This window comes from Equus przewalskii, chromosome 1 (assembly GCF_037783145.1).
Source record: "Equus przewalskii isolate Varuska chromosome 1, EquPr2, whole genome shotgun sequence".
NCBI lineage: Eukaryota > Metazoa > Chordata > Mammalia > Perissodactyla > Equidae > Equus > Equus przewalskii.
Genome location: NC_091831.1, coordinates 52,205,373 through 52,221,209, shown reverse-complemented (window position 1 = coordinate 52,221,209; position 15,837 = coordinate 52,205,373). Strand labels below are relative to the sequence as shown.

The 15,837-nt window shown below is 43.9% G+C and overlaps 1 protein-coding gene across 1 annotated transcript in view; it reads left to right on the top strand.

The window, feature by feature from the left end:
* Window positions 1-2,556: 2,556 nt before the first annotated feature.
* EGR2 (early growth response 2) overlaps window positions 2,557-15,837 on the top strand; it is a 79,939-nt gene continuing 66,658 nt past the window's right edge. The window contains exons 1-2 of the mRNA XM_070563378.1: window positions 2,557-2,781; window positions 3,298-3,341. The gene's annotated coding sequence lies outside the window, so the exon portion shown is untranslated. The remainder of the gene's footprint in view (window positions 2,782-3,297; window positions 3,342-15,837) is intronic.

Here is a 15,837-nt window from a genome sequence, read left to right as displayed (position 1 = left end):
TTTTACACTCATGTATTTTACTTTACATTTATCCCAGTTGAAATTAATCTTGTTGGACTCACCCCACTGTCCCAGATTACTGGTACCTTTTTTGGATGCTGATTTTGTCACTAATCCAAGATTATTTGGTTTTATTCAATCATTCATTTCACAAATATTTGTTGAAAACCTATGATATGCCAGTTATGATACTGGATGTTATGACCAAGATAGACATATCCTTTCCTTCTGGAGTTTATAGTCTAATGAGGAATATAAACTAGTCACCAAAAATGTGTGCCTTAAATGTCATGATAATTGCAGTATGGTGTGTTGTGGGCACACATGGCAGGGAACAGGGTAGTCCAGGGGTAAACATCTAGTCCGATCTCGGTGAGCAATGGTCAGAAAAAGCCTCCTTTGGAAGTGACCTCTAAGCTGAGAGATTCCAAAGATGTGGCTTTAGAGAAAGAAGAGTATTCCAGGCTGGGGAATCACATGAGCCAAGGACCAGAGACAGAAGAAAGCCTGGCCTGGGGAGGGGCCCTGGGTGTGTGTGGATGGGACTGGCAGGGACAGGTACCAGGAGAAGGACAGTGGGAACACCTGCAGGATTTTAGGCTGTCTGGGTTGTTGACAAAAATGTTGATCAGCGATGTCTGAAACTTACACCAATCCATTAATCAGCAGTCTTTGGGGAGGACAGTTTGCTACAACTCCAATCACCACATTTCTCTATCTTGCCCACTGGAATATCCTGAGAGATTTGACCAAATACCTGGTTGAAAATCAGATACACCATGTCCCCTGATTGAGCAGACTAATAACTTTATTATAAAGAAATTGTGGTTGGTCTTCATCTAGCCTGACCTGGTCTTTGTAAACCTGTGTTGGCCACCCATGACTGATGTCTGATTTCTTGCCCACATGACTTCCCCTGACATGGTCCCTGCTCTCCACCCTGGGGAGGGAGCCAGTGAAAAGCCTCTGGAAGATCAGCATCCTAAAATGTAATGGTGGGTAATTATGAAATGTGACATGGAAAAGATTTTCTCTTGCTTCTAAGATGTCAGCTGGGTTAGAAGGAGCCCTCATGAGGCACTGTCTGGCTGTTATAGAAGAGTGGGTATGAGCCAGGTCTGGGAGTCAGATTACCTGGGCGCAAACCCTACCTTTCTTAGTTACCATCTATGTGACTTTGGACAAAGACTTGACTTCCCTCAACTGTAGAAGGGAGACAAAATGCCCACCTCACAGGGCAATATGTACAGCTGTCCCTCCATACCAGCAGGGAAAGGTTCCAGGAACTCTCCGCCCATCCCTCCCCCTATACCAAAATCCCCAGATGCTCAAGTCCCTTATAAAAAATGGTGTAGCATTTGCATATAACCTACACACATCCTTTTGTATACCTTAAATCATCTCTAGATTACTTAGAATACCTAATACAATGTAAATGCTATGAAAATAGTTGTACTGTATTGTTTACGGAATAATGACAAGAAAAAAGGTCTTGTAAATGTTCAGTACAGACACAACCATTGTAGGCCTTTCAATCCGTGGTTGGTTGAATCCACAGATGCCAAACTCTCAGATAATGGAGGGCCCACTGTATTCAAAGTAAATGAACTCACGCATGCCCGGCGTCTGTTACATAGAAAGCACTTGGTAAGTTTTACTGATTATTTTTCTAGAACAAATTCTTGTTTTTGGAGGCGTAGAGCCAGCTAGCCAGGCATATATAAAGAAATGCTTGTCATGTGCGCATTGGCTGTGGAGGGTATAGGGCTCCATGTCTGCACAATCACCCCCAACCCCCACCCTCAAGTCTGCAGTGAAGGCCGTGGGTGGACCTCTGACAGGAGGTATTCTTTCTCAATGTCCTATGTGACATCCCGGTCAAAAGGACAGAGTGAGTCTTTGTGATTTTGCAACATTTCATTGTTACTTAGCACTTTGGATTAGCAACTGTCCAGAGCTGATGCGGCAGCTGTTTAGAAAGGGAGGTTATTTTGTTGGCTTGTGTAAGACACCAATGGACTAACATTTGCACTTCATTTGTAAATTACAAAAGTGGAATGAGCCTTTGAACCCTCCAAATTTGGAAATTTTCCCTACCATTCCAGCCATTCACACCATATAAAGTCTAAAATTCCGACTGGTAATCCAGGGTAACTGAAGATACTCATCGGGTTTTCCTCCATGTTTGGATCAACACAGGTGTAACCAGATCAAGGCTGAGGCCAAGATTTGCCCTTTCAGCCATTTTAGGGGCTTTCTGAAGGTTTCAAGAGACCAGCCATGGATTCATGTTCATTTGTATCTTTCCTCTGTTTGCAAGCAAGTGTACTCCCAGAAGATGGAGTGGTCAAGATATTGCCTGCCTCTGTCCCCATCCTCCTGTCTGAAACCAGGTGAGCCTGTTTCAGGAAGAGATGCAGAGATGGTGCATTGTTAATGAGAATGGCATGCCCTCTGCAGCCTCCTCAGGCGTGGAGTTGGGCCATGACTTGGGAACACCTGCTCTTACGTGCAGTATGTTTCAACCCATTGAAAGATCTTAGTGCAAAATCAAGCATGGAATGATGTTCTGTGGTTTTCAAAGAGGTTCCTAGAGGGTTTGAGTTAGATAGGCCAAGAATAAACCCATTCACCTGTGACGGATATAACCAGACTCCAATGTCTGGTCATGGAAAACTGGACATGTTTTACAGAACTCAGAAGGGCTGGGCTCCTCATTTAGAACATTTATAACATTATAGCTTGGCCCCAAATCCAACCGAGCTCACAACTGTGAACAGGGTAAGTGTGTTTTGGTCTGTGTGTTTATGCAATCGAGTGAAATCAAGTTAGTTCTCTAGAAAAACTGCAGTTTAATTTGTTTCATCTGTAGATAATTTCCCCTGTAAATGCCAACTTGTAACTTCATAAAAAAAGCTCCATCAATTATCTCCAAACCTAACTTTTCTCGGTTCCTTTGGATAAATAAACTTTCCCTATGAATCAATTAAAGGAATCTCCATTTTTTTAAATATCAAAGAATTGGATTAAAATGGATTGTGCAGGAAATGCTGTCATTAAAAGGGCCAAGAAAAGAAGACATGCTTAATTATTGAGTGGAATATTCATAATTTTTGATATCTATCAGCTCAGTGTGTCCCTAACATGTTTTTAAGATGTACAAAAGGAACACATATTATAGCTCTTTTTTTCTTAAGCAAAACAAAACTAAGGCCAACATAACCCTTGTTTTTGAATACTTCATTTCTCTTCAGTTGAACAAAATAATGCCATTTCTTTTTCAATCTTCTCTTTCAGGTCTACCTTCCACCCAGCCGTTGTTTAAAGAGCTTCATTTAAAGGTAAACCCTGCAAGGCCTTGGGAAGGGTTTTGCTACCAAGCTATTGTATTTAATCACAAATGATTACTAGTTCTTGCCTTCTCTGCAGTTAATCCTGGATTTCTGGTTTTTCAATCAGGATAAAGAAAGTTGAAATGTCTCTAGGAGCTCTCAGAGAACTGCAGGCTTACCATATTTTCCTTGGAAGACTCTCTCTTAGGATCTTTCTGAGTGTCGCTTTTAGGTACACCCCTTGTTGACCTAAGTGAAAACTAGACGTAGGGATGTTGGAGTAGGAAGTTAATAGATATTGTCAAAACCTATTACTCCTAATAAACATTTATCACACCCCTACTCTGAGTTAGAATATCTGGTGCCTTGAATTTGGCCAGTAGTAGAAAAGGGACTTGTCACAGGGGTTTGGGACATTCTGGTTTTTCTAAGAATATGGAGGCGAGAATGAGAGCTGGACCCTCTCTTTGAAATACCCATGCCCTTCGCTACCACCATCTCTCCCTTCCACCTTCCCTTCCCTCTTCTCTCTCTAGCAGTTTCTCCTCTCCCTCCGCCCTCTTTTTCTCTGTCACTGTGTCTCACTTTCTCCTCCTCAATATCATCTTGACTATTTTCTCCCAGATCAAAGGTAGAATTGGGCCATTTGATTAATTGCCGTGCAGCAGAACCCTTTGCCTCCTTGACACACAAGCCAAGCAGACAAAGGGCGCTCTTTAGAAGGCTCGAGCTGTGTGGGTGCAGGGTGGGGAATTCACAAGCCTGAGAGCATGGAGCCCTCCCAGCAGGGATGTGAAGGTTCCTAGACCCTACAGAAGAATAAAGTTGCTACTGCTGCACATTGTGTTGGGCCATATTTGCATTTGAGGGGAGAGCACACAACTCCAGCATTAAGCCACATGGACTATGTGAAAGCTTGGTTTAACGTTTGAAAAATCTTTAAATTTCTGTGTGCGGAAATCAGTACCATTTGGAAATGAAAGTTAAGCAACAATGACTGACAGTTTAACCTTCTCTCTCCTGTACTGTGAAAACTCTCCAGAACCGCACTGTCCAATATGGCACCACTAGCTCTGTGTGGCTATTTTTATTTAAATTAATTCAAATGAAATAATATTAGTATTCAATTCCTCAGCCACACTAGCCACATTTCAGGTGTTCAATAGCTGTGTGAAACTAGCAGTTACTCCATCGGACAGCGCGGATAGAAAACATTTCCGTCACTGCAGACATTTCTCCTGGACAGCACAGCTCCTGACCCTTTATTCTCTTAAGCCAGGTAGCTCAGAGGAGGCCGTGGAGTGCTTGACAAGAGGAAAGCAGAGACATTCCAGAACTGTCTGAAAAGAAAGAAAACTTTTAACAGAATGCCAAGTTAAAGTAAACAGATTTGGAATTCAGTTGATCCAACCGAGATACTGTTTGGGAAGGTGTTTGAGAAGTTGAAAAGAACTGTACAATAATAAGTGGAATTATGACAGTTATTGTGATAATTTCAAAGAGAAGAAGAATGCTCAACTGAGGGTGAAAACATAGCCGATGGCCTTGCCCATTCTCTCCTCATCAGCATTGCAATTCAGGGACCAGGCAGCCTCTAAACCCTTATCTCCAGTTAGAACTTTTCAGGTGCAGAGCGCTGCCTTCTTTGTAAGGGTAATGGTTGCTTTGAGTGGGTAGGAAGTGCTTAAACTCCCAGAGGGAGAAGATCATCTTCCCTAAATCCTAATAGGGGTCCAGGGTCACTTGATACCTTCAGATAGTGATATTGATAATTTAAAGCATAAATCTTCTTTAGACTAATTAATAATCTTCCTCTGTAATTGAGCATAGATCCCACCAGCTCTCATTCTCAAATTAACTCACAGTTCAAGCCTGATATGGACGTTTGCCACTGTTCAAGGAACGATCATACAGAAAAGACCCTTGGGCTACTCTGCCCCAGTGGCATGATTGCAAAGACACAGACTAAGATAATTGATTCAAATCCCCTGGCTTGCACAAGGCAGGCTTTTCCCAGGCCAGGTGGCAATGCCATCGAGATCCAGTGTCCCTCAAAGTAAGAACACTGGGTTCTTCAGAGAAGGTAACTCTGGCTGCTGTACTGTGACATCCTAAATTCACTTCCAATCCTGCCCTTCCTCTCCTCCCCCAGTCACTGTCATTTACTTATCAACCCCTTTGGCTCTGACTTCTTGAGGTTATGAAACCAAATGGGTAAGAGGATTGGGGAATAATCCACCAAGCCCTCATCAAGTCCTAAGCTCAGGGTTTCCCAAGCACCAGTGACCTTAGGTATTTGTGTCAGTGTGCTGGGTCTCTCTCACCTAGTCCTCAGTGAAACGTGTGGGAGGGCGGTCAGGGCATCAGATGTTCTGGTAAAATGTTAGTTTCTGAGGTAAATGTTGAGGAGGTCTCACTGCCTGGTCTGACGTTGAATGGTGTATGCGATTAACCTGGGAGAAGCAAAGTGAGGCTTAATCAGCATATGCATGAGCCTGATTCTTCATTGGTAGCTATTAAAACTTGGCATTCACACTTTTATTACTAATCAACAAATATTTGTTGGGTGCCTCAGCTTCATCAGATGCTGAGGTATCATGAAGGAACTTATAATCTATTTGTCATGATTTGGACAGATCGATAATATGTTATGATTCACAAACTTTGGAAGTCTCAAGTATTTTGTGTTGAATATTTTAAAGGTTTGTTTCTATTATGAAATGTGAAAGACTCAAACTCAAAATGTTGAGTTTGAAGAAAGATTGTGGAATGGGAAAGATCTCTCCTTGTCTGGGCCTGGGAGGAACTTTGGTAAATATAGGTCGTTTGAAGGATGAGTCTATGATGAGCAAAGTCTGAAAATGAAAAGGTGGCTTTTAATTACCTGGCTGTTTCTGCATTGATTAGTTGTCCGCTGAAATAGGAAGGCCATGCCAGAGCTTTCTCTCACATTCCTGGGATCTGAATTTACATGTCTGGTGTCTGCTTTCAGAGTACCGTCGAAACTTGCTTGTCATTTGTTTTATCTCTTCATCGCCAACAACCTGTATGGTTTAGGGAAGAAGAGAGACGCAGAACCTCTTTAGAGAGGCAGAGGACCTCCGAAGTCACCTATCTTCAATTCTTTATCTTACAAGTGAGAAGTCTGAGCTCCAGAGAGGTGAAGCACCTCCCACAAGATGCACAGCTTCTTGGGTCAGAGGCTAGACCACTAGGACCCTGCTTTCCTGCCTCTGTTAAGTGGGCTCTCCACCACCTTGATTTGTCCTGTGTTTTAAAACCATCCCACTGCTGATCTGTTGAGAAGTGACTGGTAAGGAAATTTTAAGGCAAACCTTTGGATACCTTTTCAGGCAAAATCAAAGAATAATTTCCAGAATCTGGGACAAAAACAATTCTAAATAGAGACTTCAAACTCCTGAGGAGTCTCCAAGATTCATAAAATGAGATTTTCTAGCTTAACCTCCTCAAAGAAAGGCCACTCTATCAGGTACACTTCTGGATAACATACGATCTAAAGGCAGTGTAGCACAGCGGTTAAAACACAGATTCTGGCACCAAACTCCTTAGGTTCATAATCCTGGCTTTGCCACATACAAGTTATGTGACCTTTGGACAAACCACTTCTTTGCTCCGTGCCTCAGTTTACCCATCTGTAAATTGGGGATAATGATAATAGTATCTTCCTCAGCTGAATCAATAGATTGTAAAGCACTTAGAGTGTGCTATCACACTATTTAAGCATTAGCAATTTTTATTGTCTACTTGGCTCAATGCAATGAACTCTCTCCCCTATTTATTTCCTACATAAGAATGTCTTAGAAGAAACAAAGCAGGAAAAGCATAAGACATCAAGGAAGCGAAGCGATTTGAAAATGCTGATTTCTTCCTCCCCCTGATAGACTTGAATACATCACCAGACTAGTACTCTGCCATGGCCAAACCTTTGAGTATTGAAGTTGCAAGAGGCTTGAGGGATCACCTGACTCATCCTTCTGGTTTAGGAAAGAACCTGAGGCCCAGAGAAGGGCCTACAATCTTGACTGTCAGGGCCAAGTGCCTGCTGTCCACCAGCAGCCCGGCCATACCATTCTCATCACTCAACACTTTAAAACAAGACATCACCTGGACAAGGGGGAGATGGCTGGGACATTGAGTGGATCCTGAAAGGAGTATGAATGACTTATTTCAGTTGTTGGAAAGCCTTTCAGCTGAAGAGTGTTCAGATGCAAAGGGAAAAATGGCCCGTGTCTTTTCTGAGTCATGTTGTGCTTCCCCTGAGCCCCATTTCTGAGCCTGCCTACTGGTTCACAGGAGTTCACTTGTGTCTGTGCTAGTGGTAGTGGCAGAGACAGAACTTCTGACTCAGGTCCTCACAAAACGTAAACAAAGTTTCTCCTTAGTTGAATGGGGTTCCCTCATTTCTCTTCAAGTTTGCCAGCCACAAGTTGCAAAGAGAATTTGATGCCCGTAGCTTCATCAAGCATCCAGCTGACATCCCAACAGAGCCAAATTCTCATCCAAGTTCCCAGTGGGTCATGACCTCAGTTTTCAACATGGATGAGCTGGGAAGATGATGAGATGACACATTTTAGTGATTAACTTCATTTAGGTTTGTATTATCTTTTTTTATTGTGAAATAAATAATACATTCAAAAGATTATATGCCATATATGTGTAATTAAAAAACAAATAATAGGGGCCAGCTCCATCGCCAAGTGGTTAAGTTCATGTGGTCTGCTTTGTTGGCCCAACATTCACTGGTTAGGGTCCCGGGCACGGACCTAGCACTGCTCATCAAGCCATGCTGAGTTGGCGTCCCACATAGCACAACTAGAAGGACCTACATCTAGGATATACAACTGTGTACTGGGGGGCTTTGGAAAGAAGAAGAAGAAGAAGAAAAAAAAACGATTGGCAATACATGTTAGTTCAGGACCAATCTTTAAAAAACAAAAGAATATCCATGTACCTACCACCCAACTTTTAAATTAAAATGTATAAATATGTCCTTACATGGGCCAGACCAAAATCTCCTTGAGATTGCGTGTATTTAGTATATAATATATATGTGTGTGTATGTGTATATATAATTTTTTTAGTGCTTGGCAAATATCCTATAGTTATGTGTTGCTTAACGATGGGGATATGTCCTGGGAAATGTGTTGTTACGTGATTTTGGTGTTGTGCAAACATCATAGAGTGTACTTACACAAACCTAGATGCTATAGTATACTACACACCTAGGCTACCCACCTAGTACCATTGATCTTATGGGACTATGGTTGTACATATGGTTCATCATTGACTGAAACATTTTTATGCGGTACATGACTATATGTATATATATGTATATATATACACACACGTATGTATTTATTTATTTATATAAAGCAAATTGCTTAAAGAGATTAAGCAATTTGATCAGGGTTGCACATTATGAGGCAGATTTGGATTTGAAACCAGGCCTGTCTTAAAGCCTGAGTGCTTCATCACTCTGCCCTGTTGCCTAATCTTTTATGCACCTTTGCTCTCCTCTGCGACCTTCAGTAGAGTGTTGAGTGCATGACTGGCGTCCAGTAAGAATCAAAGGTAGGGTTGGCTCATTGAGAATTAGGACACCGGTGAAATGAGGGCGACAGGCTGTGGTGTGCCACAGCCAGCTTCTACTGGAGAACAAAGTGTGCCCATGTTTCCCCAATTCCATGTTCAGTGACATCACATTGGGTGTTTGAAATTGGCTGTAGTGGGAGTATTTTCACCATGCAAATGCTACAGATCATGACTCCCCCTTCCCTTCCCCGAGAGTGAATTTGCTGGGATACCAGGCTGGCACTCCTGATCCGAAAAGAGACAGGCAGCTTGGGGCTCTGGGCCAGAGAGCAGGCTGCGAGGTGAGGTGAAAGCAGAATGTTCAGGTGGGGGGACTTGAGAGAGCACAAGCAGTGCAGTATTTCTCAAAGTGAGGCCCTGGCGAGCTCATTAAAAACACTGAGTCCCAGTCTCCATGCCCTTTTAGTTGATCTGTGGTGGGACCCAGATATCTGCATTTGTAAGTAACCCAGGTGATTTTTTTTTTTTTTTTGAGGAAGGTTAGCCCTGAGCTAACTACTGCCAATCCTCCTCTTTTTGCAGAGGAAGACTGGCCCTGAGCTAACATCCATGCCCATCTTCCTCTACTTTATACGTGGGACGCCTACCACAGCATGGCTTTTGCCAAGCCGTGCCGTGTCTGCACCCGGGATCCGAACCAGCGAACCCCGGGCCTCCCAGGAGCGGAATGTGCCAACTTAACCGCTGCGCCACTGGGCCGGCCCCCCAGGTGATTTCGATGCACACTAAAATTTGAGAACTAGTCCAGTGCTTCTCAAACGTTAATGAGCATACAAATCACCTCAGGGAATCTTGTTAAAATGCAGATTCTGTTTCGGTAGCTACCGTCTGGGGCCTGAGATTTTGCATTCCTGACAGGCTTCCTGGTGATGCCAAGGCCGCTGGTCCATGAGTCACACTTCTGGTGGGAAGGACAGAGTCCAACCCTCTCATTTTACACATCAGGAACCTAAGGCCCGGGATGGTTAAGTGACTGACACAGTTAATCATTGGACAACCATTTCCTGAATACGGTGAAGGAGCTATAAAAGAGTTAAAAACCATTCCTCTTCAATGTATTAATGAAAATAGGACTATTTGTTCAATATCTTTATGTAAGAGATACTGAATTACAAATATTAATAACGCATGGAGTATGCCTTCAAATTTCTTATAATCTGGTGGAGGAAGTAAGGTATTTTTGTACCTGAAGTAAATGGAGGACAGGAGGAAGTAAGTGTGGTGATTAAAAGGACATGGTGACAACGCTGTGTCTCCTGGCATTGATCTCCCTCTGTTGTGATATCTTGGACAAATGATTTAAACTTTCCGGAACTCCAGCTTTTCCTGCATAAAGCTAAGAGGTTCAAAGTCAGAGATCCCAAAGAGCACGTCTAGAGCTAGGATTCTAGGAAATATAAGACGGTTTTCGTTCTTTCTTAATCAAAAGCTAAAGACAGGTTGCCGTGGACCAGATTTTGCCCATAAACTTTCTTTTTAGTTTTTAAGAAAAAAAGTTATATTTTACTGGCTTAATTATTTTTAAATAAATTTTTTATTTTGGGGATGACTTTAGTTTTACAGAAAAGTTGCAAAGCTGGAACAGAGAGTTCTTATATAGGCCTCATCCCCTTTCCCTCATCTTACATTATCACCACAGTACATTTGTCTAAAGTAAGCTACAAGAGGCTTGAGGGCACCTGACCTGTCCTGCTGTGTCTCTAAAAATCTCAAACCAACTTTGAAAAATTGGGATATTTTACATAAAAATGAGGATTTCTGCTTTCTCTTGAAAGCTAGAAGACCTGGCAATCCTGGGTTTGCAATGACACCCAGAACAAACTGGCTAGAGCTGAGTGAGTTACCTACTTTTACTGGGGCCTGAATTTTCCAGTCCACCCCAGCTCCCATCTCTCATGCAATGCGTATGCACCTGAGCTCATGCAACTCCCCCATATTCCATTGCCCATCTGGCTCCTGCTCCAGGCAGTGGGGTTTGTCTTTGCAGTATATGTTAACCTAAACGTGCAGTAACACTGGGGAGGGGAGCTGGAGGGGCTGGAGCTCTGGGGGAAGCCTTCCTGGAGAGATGCTACTTGCCTTGTGCTGTGAAGCAGCTGTTCCCAAAGTGTGGGACCACCAGCATCAGCATCACCTGGGAACTTGTTAGAAATGCAAATTCTTGGCACCATCCCAGACCTACTGAATCAGAAGCTCTGGAGGCGGGGCCTGCAATCTGTGATTCAACCAACCTTGAAGGTGATTCCAGTGCGTGGTGAGACTGGAGAACCACTGCCCAGGAAGGCGGGATTGAGATGGGGAGAGCCTGGCAGGCCAGGCAGGGCTGCTTGCACTCTGGTGGTGCAGAGCTGGGGGAGGCACGGACTTCATGGGTTCACAAATCAGTGGGCCCTGGGGTCAGAGCTAGCGGTCAGTGTGAGTTTTCAGGCCTATGGGGCTTTGGCTATGTGAACACAGGCTTTGCTTCCAACTGTTTTCTGCTGCTCTCTATCAGATTCTGAGTAAAGACAGCCTGGCTGAGTCGAGGCTCAGGATGCCATTTTTGTCCTCTCCCCTGCCTCCTTCATCAGCCACGCCCGATCTTTGATTTCTGCATCATCAAAATCTCCCCAGCATAAGAAAAGAACCATTGTGGCCACTTTTGATTGGCAGGTGATTAATCCTTGGATTCGCTCCTTTGTCTGTGTGGCAAAGTTCCCTGGGTCTGACTTAGAGTGAGAAGGTTATGTAAAGTTGAGAAAACGTCAACGGATTTAAAGTGAATATCATATACACTGCCCATCTTCTTTTACTCTGTCTATTTTTAAGGACCTAACTCAAGTTTTGCCTCCTCCCAAGTCCTTCCGGTCAGGAAGCTCTCTCCTCTGTCTGTGGAGTCATTCTTCAACGTTCGCACAGGGCCTGTGCTCCTGCCACCCTGGTCCCGGGGATTCTTTCTGTAACCTCTCCCTCCTCTGGCTCCCGTCCACTCACTGTCTGACTCTTACTCATCGTTCAGGTCTTATTGCTCTTGACCATTTCTAGAAGCCCTTGCTCACTCCCAGGGAATGGGATAGTTTGTTACCATCACTGGAATTGCCCAACTACTCTGGACAGGTCTTGTGTCTTATTCATCTCTGCCCAGTACCCGGCACAGTTCCTCGTCCACAGGAGGTGCTCAACGCTTGCTGAAAGAACAAGCTGCCTGCAAACATACAGTGCACAGCATGGCCTCGTGCTTAAGCAGCCTGGCTCTGCAGTCAGTCAGCCCGGGTTTGAATCCTGGCTCCATCAAATTGGCTGTGTGCCCTTGGACAAACCGCTTAACATCTCCGGGCTTCTTGTGAAGGGTACACTGTCAGCTCTGATCTCAAGGTATTTTGTGATGACTATATGAGCTAACATACTTAAAACAGTGCATGGCTCCTGCTAGTACTCAATGTGGGTTAGCAGTAAATAGGCCCCTGATGATGATTTGTCGAACTGGATTGATGACAATTTCCAACTTAAATTTTACCTGAAGAAATTCCCTCCTTAAGGGGAGAGATTTGTGAGACCTGACCAAATAAAGGGTTGGAGGTGTGCCTACCTGCTCAACAAGACGGCCTTTGCTATCTTTTTTCTTCTTTTTCCAGGGTAGGAACAAGTTGGGACTGATCAGTCTCATCAGACGGATTTGGGGTAGATGCATTCTGAGAGACAAACCCAGAGTTCAGAAGCATTTCTGCTGTTTAGACTGACTCCCTGAGCATTTCTTCCTAGCAGCTTACAGAGGGCGTTCAATCCACTCACTTGCTATAGCCAGATGTACGTGACTGCCAGCCTATTCGTAACTGGGGAAAAGATTCTGAATGTGATCCAATTCCTGTGCATTTTACCTATTTTATCTTGAGTTGGCTGCCTTCTGTGACAGGGTTGTAATTAATATAGTTGTAGACCAGGAGGCTCATTAAATCGGTCTCATTATGACTGTTCAGGTTCTGGGGCTCGGCTGAAAAGAATTTCCCTATTATCAGCGCCTGACATATATTCCTGATCAAGCAGGTCAATTCTCTTCTGTCAACGACTATCTCCCAAATGGAGATGGTATTTATTCCGAGTGGTACTATTAGTGTGAAAAATGTTGCCCCTGCCAACAGTCGTATAGGCTTCTGTCACAGGTGGGGCTTCCTCTGCACAGACATGCAGAGGATAGGAATTTATAAGGTGATATGCTTTCAGTGGCCGGAATGACCACTGGGTTCTTTCTTAAGTCTTCGGCTCAGTGCGAAATGTTGAAAAGGAAAAGAAACATCATAATTATAAACTTGAGGAATCTTCATTTCAGATGAGGCTTTAGTAGCTCATTTAAATTTCTATTCAACATGAGTTCCCACTTGGCGCTCACGATTCCTGATTCTCTCTCTGCTTGGTTGCTTCCTCTGACAGAGTACTCACCATCTCAAGTGTGGCCAATTTCATTTTCAAACAGATCTAGGAAAATCCTTTGTAATATTTGTTTGAAATGTATCTCTCTTACTTCTCCATTGACCTTAGTTCTGCCACCAAGAGCTGCAGAGAAACAAGTTTGGTCACTGTTCCTGGAGGAAGCTTTCTGAGTGTTTGAGGTCGCTCTCCCCTTCCCTTCTAATCTTCTCTTCTTGAAATTGAATCTCATCACTTTCTTTTATAGTTAGCCAGGTCCTTCGTCCTTCTGTTCACTGATTCAAGGTGAGCTACCTTTTAAACTCTCCAAAGATGAGGCATCCAGAAGGGAACGAACCTTCCAGGTGTGGTTAGTCCACCCAAGGGCCAGGGAGGCAACTGCCCCAACAGAGACAGAGTTTCTGGAATTTTCCTTGGAGGACTGTGTCACATGGGACCCTCTCAGAAATGAAAGTGTGTGTTCTCTTCCTCAGGACCTTTTGCTGCAGGTACCTGCACCTTACTTCAACCACCCATGCTCCGGCATTATCTTTGGGAGAGATTACTGCACCAGGCTTAAGCTCAGGGACTTTGAAGTCAGGCTGCCTGGATGCAAAGCCCAGCTCTGCTGCTTGTTAGCCTGTGTGATGCTGGGCAACCTGCTCAACCTCTCTGAGCCTTGGTAGGGATAGTAATAGGGCCTACCTCATAGCCTGTTGTGAGAATATGATGATTCTCATATTGGGAATATGAGAATAATGAGATTATGATGCAAGGGTAGCTGAGCTCCTGAGAATGCTCAATAGAGTAGCAATGATATTAACAAGAACCAAACACCAATCATTGACGCCTCCCTGCTTCCTTTAACCTGGGCTTTCAGTCTCTTACTTTAGGCTTTTTAGGGGTAATCCTAATGCTGAAAAGCTGATGGCGTAGGCAATTTGGAGTAATTCCAAGTGAATTTATCCTTTGGTTGAGTTCTTTTCATGTGTCTAGTCCAATACAAACACTCATTGAGAGCCTTTTCCACCTAGAATACTTTTCATTTAAGATCTTATTTCATGAGAAAGAGAGTGAGAGTCCGTGAACTCCATGTTCTCTCAAATGTTTTAGCAGAATGACCTCTCTCTCCCTCTCTTTCCTCAAGCTGGTCTTCTTCCTTCAAATGAAATCTTACTCAGAACCCCAGGATGTAAGACAGATAATAGATGAGTGGGTCCCTCTGGCAGTTTTAATCTTCTGTCCTTGGCAGAAGCAGCCTCATTGTTTGGAAACTCCTGGAGGCTATCTGTAGAATCCTGGAATTCTGAGCTCCACGTTTGAAAATGTCTGCATGAACCAGTTCCACATCCAATTTCTGAAATCTGGCCTAGTCCTTCCACCTGCCTGCCTCTCTTCCTGTAGGCTGATCTCCCGCCTGACTTAGGTTAGAGTCCTCCCATCCCACCAACATCCTCACCAGCCCCTCAGCTCCTGTGAGGATCTTCCCAGCTCAGTCCTCCCAAACGATTTTTTATTTTATCCTTTTCTGACCTCAGACATCTCTGAGGGTTGACAGTCACTCCCTACCTCCATTCTAAGGAAGGACCCAGGGTTTAGGGATGGAGTTATGGAGGGGAAGTGGGGGTCAGAGGGGTGCCAAGAGGAGAGTGAAAGTTCCTCTAAGGGAGGGAGCAGGGGAGAATGGAGAAGGCGGCAGATGTGCCTCAGAGCTAAAGAGTTAGTCGTTCAAGCAACAGACTTTTTGTAGTATTTATTCTCTTTGACCATTCTGCAATATTCATTTATTCATTCAACAAGTGTTCACTGAGTGCCTGTGACAGAACATCACACACTCTTCTGTGCCCTGGGGCTCCAGGAAGGAAGACATCACAGCCCCAGCCCCCAAGGAGCTCACAACCCAGTGAAGGAAACTGATAAGTAAACTTGCTGATCCCCAGATGCCTCTGGAGTCCCTAGCACTTGTTAATTTGCCTCAAGGGTTACACCAAAGCATCCTTCATCTTCCTAACGTGATTTCCTCTCAGAGCTTGGTTTGTATGATACTGTGTTCTTTAATTTCCCCGGGCCTGAGAAGTATGAGGAAAAAAAACCTCACAAACACTCATAACGCAAATTTTTATGTTGTACACCTGTAGCCAGATGAATATTCACCAAACTCCACCTTCATCACAGCACTTCCTTCCCAAAAGACTTCCAAGGAAATCCTAACTGCTTAGCTCCTTCTCACGGCCCCCTAACACCCAGCGGGCCCTTCTCTTCTAAACTTGCAGCCATTAGTGCAGATGCGGATCGTTGGACCATAAATCTATTCCGCCTTGCGACGTTGCTTACATTGTTGTCACGGTTATCGATGAACGCATTACTTAGCTTCTCATGTATTTAGGCTGTGCCTTCCCAATTACTTAAAAAAAATGAGAGCAATTATAGAAAAAGCAAAAGCCCCCTTTGATCTAGGCCCTTCCCTGTTTCTTCCCTTCTCCCAGAGAGAAAGTGCGTACTTTCTGTA